The 6,000-nt window shown below is 37.7% G+C and overlaps 1 protein-coding gene across 2 annotated transcripts in view; it reads left to right on the top strand.

Moving 5' to 3' along the window:
• Positions 1-306: 306 nt before the first annotated feature.
• LOC146001694 (1-acyl-sn-glycerol-3-phosphate acyltransferase alpha-like) overlaps positions 307-6,000 on the top strand; it is a 30,456-nt gene continuing 24,762 nt past the window's right edge. Inside the window, exon 1 of one of the 2 annotated variants that reach the window (XM_083139349.1) lies at positions 307-439. The gene's annotated coding sequence lies outside the window, so the exon portion shown is untranslated. Of the gene's footprint in view, positions 440-5,854; positions 5,911-6,000 lie in introns of those variants that run through there. The other variant, XM_083139348.1, reaches the window with a different exon arrangement.

The raw sequence follows: 6,000 nt of genomic DNA, 5'->3' as shown, positions 1-6,000 counted from the left end.
CTAATTATTCTTGTTTAAAGAGAGAGAAAGAATAGTTCAAATTGGTGGAAGTGTGGCTTATAAAACCCAATCCAAAGAAGCAAAAAACACTCTTAATTGTTGTTAATTCTTGTACTGTTGTGCAAGAATAAAGCAATACTCTCATAAAACAAATTTCTGTTCCGCCAACAAGTATCTCGTGGGAAATGTTCGTATGATATGGGTAATTAAATTAGCAAAGGACGTTTGTCTGGAAAAGCAAACAAGGGAATCAGGTCTTCCTCACATTCTGTTCACTCTTCATATTCTTGCCTGATCGGCTGAAGGTGTTTGCCTACTGGGTGAATTTCCCAACTTATTTGCCGTAAAGCTAGCGACTTCAAGAAAATCCGAAACACCAGGAAGGGAAGTGGATTGGCTATAGTGTGTGCCCACAAATAGCAGCCGTGATTAAAAACAGGTATAATTTTCCTATATTATGTATTAAAATATGTATCCTGCGATTTATGCTACTCCCCTCGTCCATAAGGTTATATTGGATCTGCAGGGTATGTAGATCAGAGGGGCGTTTTCCATTGACATTATTTTTTTGGGGAAGATTACGACTCTACTGGTTGCACTCCTGGACGAGCTTCATTCAGAAAATACACGATCCGCTAAGAGATCAGTAAAAGGGGCTGTTTCTTCTCCTATACTTTATCTCAGGATTCTCTGGAGCAACACCGCGCATAACGGCAGAGAGGGGGAGAAAGCGGCTGGGCGGAGCGAAGCAGTACATGCTGCTGCGAAGGCTGTTAGGTGCAGTCGAACTTCCCCCTCCACTCAATCTCGTTCCCTCGCATATATTCATTGGTCAAGCCCTCTCGAGTCACCAAACTCACCATTTGCGCAGAGACTTGCTTTCGTTCGCTCGCTCCAAAGATTCCCTGGACAGAGCATAGAGAAAGAGAATTCCACATGTTATTTTTGTGTGTTCAGTGCATGTACTGTACATATTTGTTTCACTGTACTGCTCTACTGCATAGTCTGGTTTGTATAGAATCGTTCAATAAGACGACAGGGATTTCTACGTATTATGTACTGTCCCTTCCTTCCACTTCAGAGTTATCGAAACAGCAATTTTTGAAGACAGAAGCATTCTAAATCACATGCATAATAAGTACGGAAAGGATTTTGAGGTGCACAATTATGATCGGAAGAGGGAAAAAAAGGTTTTAAAAATGATTTTAAAAAGGTGCAGAAAAAAATATGCTATCCTTTTCTGGGCCTTCTGTATATAATTCGCGCGGACCGCATAGAGAACTATGGTTATGCCGAATAGGTTTTGTTGAAGTTCGTGCTTTCTCTCGCGGGTTTTGCTACATTAACTTGGTTGGTTAATTTGATGTTTTAAGTCCACTTTATACACAGTAAGGCTAATCGGGAGTGGATTCGGTATGACGTATGCGACAAACAACACGCGACAGGCGAAAAGCGTCGCTTGCGAACGAACCAACAGTAATAAATGCAATCTTTCGTGCCGACGCGCCGCGACAAGCAGGAGAGGATAACGATCACCCAGGGAAGTTATGCCACAAATTGATTACATTTTCTCGCAGAATTCACGTGTTCTCCTGCTCCATTTTTAGTTTCCGTGTCTTCCCGAATCCCGTTTCGCCCAATTACCCAGAGGCGCATTATATCATATTTCCCATACAAGTAAAAATTTCGGTGATAGGGGAATTCCCGTTTCTCCGAATATTTTGAAGGGAGGGAATTTTCCCTCCGCTGGGAAATTTTATGTTTAAACAGACAGAATGCTTACTAAAAAGTTATATGGGGAAAGATACCTAGAGAAAAGGATTACTGAACGTGAGGGGGTTTGGATGGGGATATATTACAAACAGCAAGGGAGGTTACATGTCAAAAATCACTTTCTTCCATGAGAAGATTACAAAAATTGCTTTGGGTCCGTTCCTTAGATGGCACGATTTATGTGGAATATTCCTTATTCCTTGTCTATGACAACTATTGTATGTCTCACTTAACTGTATAGTTTACGCGTTATAGCAGCAGTTTTTACTTTAAAGGCGTTAAATATATTTAACCTGTTTCAAGGATAAATAAATAATAAATTTCGTTACTATGGTAAAGCAAACAAAGCCCGCAATTTTCGTAATTTTCGTAAGGTTTACAATATTTTTCATAAATTTTCCATTCAAAGAAATTATCGAGAATAGTTCTCTCACACAATATTTTTACAGATAGATATCTGAATCGGTATTTTAGCAAAGTACTTCTATCTGGAGTACTATTTCAACATAAAATTACTAAGCTTGAATACATTGAAAAATGGAAGTAATACTGGATTTCGGAAGAGTATAAAAACTAAATAAGATAGCCATTTTTATGTAATAGACGCTGATTTGGGTTTCCAAAGAAAATACTTTATTCCGAGTAAATAAATATTCGCAACTGATTAATTATTTTGTTTGTATTTTTTTCGAGACGAAACGAGACTTTTCAAGAGCCGTCTCGTCCCGTCCCGTGTCTCGTCTCGTCTCGTCTCGAATTTTGAAAAGCTTGTCCAGTCTCGTGGGCAACACTAGACTTCAAGAAAAGCCGAAACCAGGGTTTGCAAGGTAATTTACTGGTTACGTTTTTTACATAAATTACGCGTAATTTACTTTGCATAGAAAACCATTTTTTTGCGCAGTTGTAAAAAGCGTATGTTCTTACGAAGTAAGTTAGTAATATAAAAGCTAGTTTCAATGTACGTATTACATTTTAAACTTTAATTTTCTTGCATATTTCAGCACAAAGTCATTATCTTTTGAAGATTGTTTATACAGCCACCTCACGCCCTCACTAAGAAATTTTTAAAAATATAACTGTTCTTTCTCATATTTTTGAAAATTGAGAAACTTATTGGTATATAGCTACGTCTTGCACTCGTACTTGTATTTAAAACATAACATAACGACAATTTATTTGGATTGGATTTCAAAGTTTTAGTAACAGCTTCAAATTCCATTTTCATGCGTATTATACGAGGGTCACTATTTATATTTTGAGCCTAACAATGAAAAAACAGGAATTTGGCATTGAAAACAGCTTTATTGTTTTTCGAAGTATTCTCCTTTATGGTCAATACACTTTTGCATTCGTTCGAACCATTTGTCAAAGCAGTTTTTCCAATCTTCTTGAGACACCTCCATAACATGGTTTTTGAACGCATCAACGGCGTCTTCCGCCGACGAAAAGCGTTGTCCACGCAATTTATTCTTGACATTCGGGAACAAGAAGTCATTTTGTGCCAAATCAGGACTGTACGGCGGATGACCCATCAATTCGATTTTTTGACTGTTCATAAAGTCGGTTGTTAGACGAGATGTGTGACAGCTGGCATTGTCTTGATGAAGAATGATCCGACGGCGTTTGTTTGTTTTCCGTATTTCACCGAAGACCTCTGGCAAACAAATTGTTGTGTACCATTCAGAGTTGACCGTTCTACGTTCCTCTAAAGGCACAGTTGCCACATGAACAGTTTTCCCGAAAAAACAGGCGACCATTTGTTTCGATGTGCTTCGAGCGCGAACAACTTTTGTTGGATTCGGTTCATCTTGAAACACCCATACAGTCGACTGCTGTTTACGTTCCGGCTCATATGCATATATCCATGATTCGTCACCTATTACAATCTTATGTACGTCTTTTGAAGCACCACGATTGTATTTATTGAGCATTTGTTTGCACCAATTGACGCGAGCGTCTTTTTGAGTTTTTGTCAAATTGTGTGGGATCCAACGAGAACATACCTTTCTCACAGCTAAATGATCATGTAATATTTTATATATGCTGATGCTGGTGGAACTAATGCCTATGGTTACCTCAATCTCACAGTATGTCACATGACGATCTTGAAGTATTAGGTTTTGCACAGCATCAACAACTGATTTTGGAAGACCTTCGCGAATCTCGTCGGTGAGCGAATGGCGGCCACGATTAAATTCGTTATACCAGCGTTTCACAGTGGCAAAGGATGGGGCTTCATCGCCAAATGTGGAAGTAACTTGATCGATGCATTCTTGTCTTGATAATCCACGTCGAAAATCGTAAAAAAATCATCGCACGAAAATGTTCACGAGTTAATTCCATTTTATTGTTGTCGCGCAATCTCCAAGGCAACATAAACAACACAAATGAAGCTATTGAGAAAACATTTGAAGTACGTTATGGTCAATAATGCCAGACGATTCCGTGCAAACGTCAAATCGCGCCTAACTTCAATCAGTGTTGCCAAGGCTCAAAATATAAATAGTGCCCCTCGTATTATATGCCAGTTTCATATCTATAAATCTTATCTGTTACTTCTTATTTGTACTCCTTTGAATATAACCCTAATGTCTGTTTATATTTATATTTTGTTCATTTTACGTCGCTTTTCTACATCTTCGGTTAATAGCGACGACGAGGATAAATGATGAACTTATGAGATGGACGATGGAAGAAACACAACTGTACAAGTATGCTTGATCACAGAGGCGCAACAACGAATTTGAGTCGGGGGGGGGGGGCAAGTAGGCCTACCAGGAGGATGAACTTGCCAACAACAACAATAATAATGGCATTATTATATTTGGCATTTTTTCCTGGTATTTTTTCAATATGTTCAATTTTACATTAGCTAATAATGGAGAACAAGCACACAAACTGTATTTTTGAAAGACAAAAATGATTAATACAATTTTGTTTGTACATATGACATGTGTAACTTTCATGTAGAACATATGTTTTACACATATTCAACATGGAGCGAAGTAAAATAAGAAAATACATATGCTGGCAACATGTTAAGAATAAATTGCGCACGTATTCAATGTTTCATTAATTCGTATGTATATTATTTAAATACATTAATTCATCCAGCTCATAACAAACCAACAGCAAAAATGATACAAATTGTCTCTCACGTTTACGAAACGTATTTATATTTGCATAAAATTTGAAATCGAGAGGGCAATTGTTCCTCTGTGCCCCCCCCCCCCTTTCCAGGTGCTCTTGGCCGTCTGTAAGAAAAATGCAAGAAATATATGAAAACTAATTCCATGTTGAGTATAATTTTGTTGTGCCACTCTTAGATTCTGCTAGTCTTGCTTCAATGTTTGGCCCCCTTGAATTGATTTCCTTCCATAGTTGTGGGCGATGCCCTCTGGCCCCCATCCCTGTAGTTGCGCCACTGCTTGACCAGGTTTCGAACTTGGACATCTTGTTCGGTAGAAAAAAAGTTGGAAATAAGCATGTATATAATGAATTTGTTTAACATTTTTCACATATACGAATGTGGACCAATGAAAGCACTATTGCTATTATTAGAATTAATTACTGTTTATTATTATTATTATTATTATTATTATTATTATTATTAGTCGACTTATTATTGCTATTCTTATGTGATTTCTTTTGATGAAGATAAAAATTGGGCAAAAAATGGAATTTTTGTCACTTGCAAAAGGAAATTGTACCCTTAGCTTGGGGCAACACTTGTGTTGTGTAGTCTGATTTGTTGAGAATCTCTCAATAAGACAAAAGGGATTCCTCTTATGTATTGTCCCTTCTTTCCACTTCACAGTTATCGAAACAGCAAAACAGAAGCCTTATAAATCACATGCATAATAAGTCAGTCTAATCGCTGATATTGTTGCGCAACCTTTCTTACAGAAAAGACATTTGAGCTGTCGTTTCGGCTAAATTAAAAATAGCAAAAGAAGCTATCTTTGAAAATGACTTCTTTTGACGACTATATGTACGTGACTTGCCTTCGGAAATAGTCTCAACGAATAAGAAATGCTTTGTCATAATGCAAAGCATATTTGCTTCATCATTCATTACACGTCGAATAGGAGGATAACACAGCGATCGGAGATCCTCAGTTACACAGACTATACGCACGTGAGTATTTTTCTCTACATTAATATATTGTATATTTCCAGGCGCGTGCCCAGGATTTTCGTAAGGGGGGGGTTATGAATCTAACACATT

This window comes from Lepisma saccharinum, chromosome 17 (genome assembly GCF_977018435.1).
Source record: "Lepisma saccharinum chromosome 17, izLepSacc3.1, whole genome shotgun sequence".
Lineage (NCBI taxonomy): Eukaryota > Metazoa > Arthropoda > Insecta > Zygentoma > Lepismatidae > Lepisma > Lepisma saccharinum.
The sequence above is the reverse complement of the archived record's forward strand: the minus strand, read 5'-3'. Positions and strand labels throughout refer to the sequence as shown.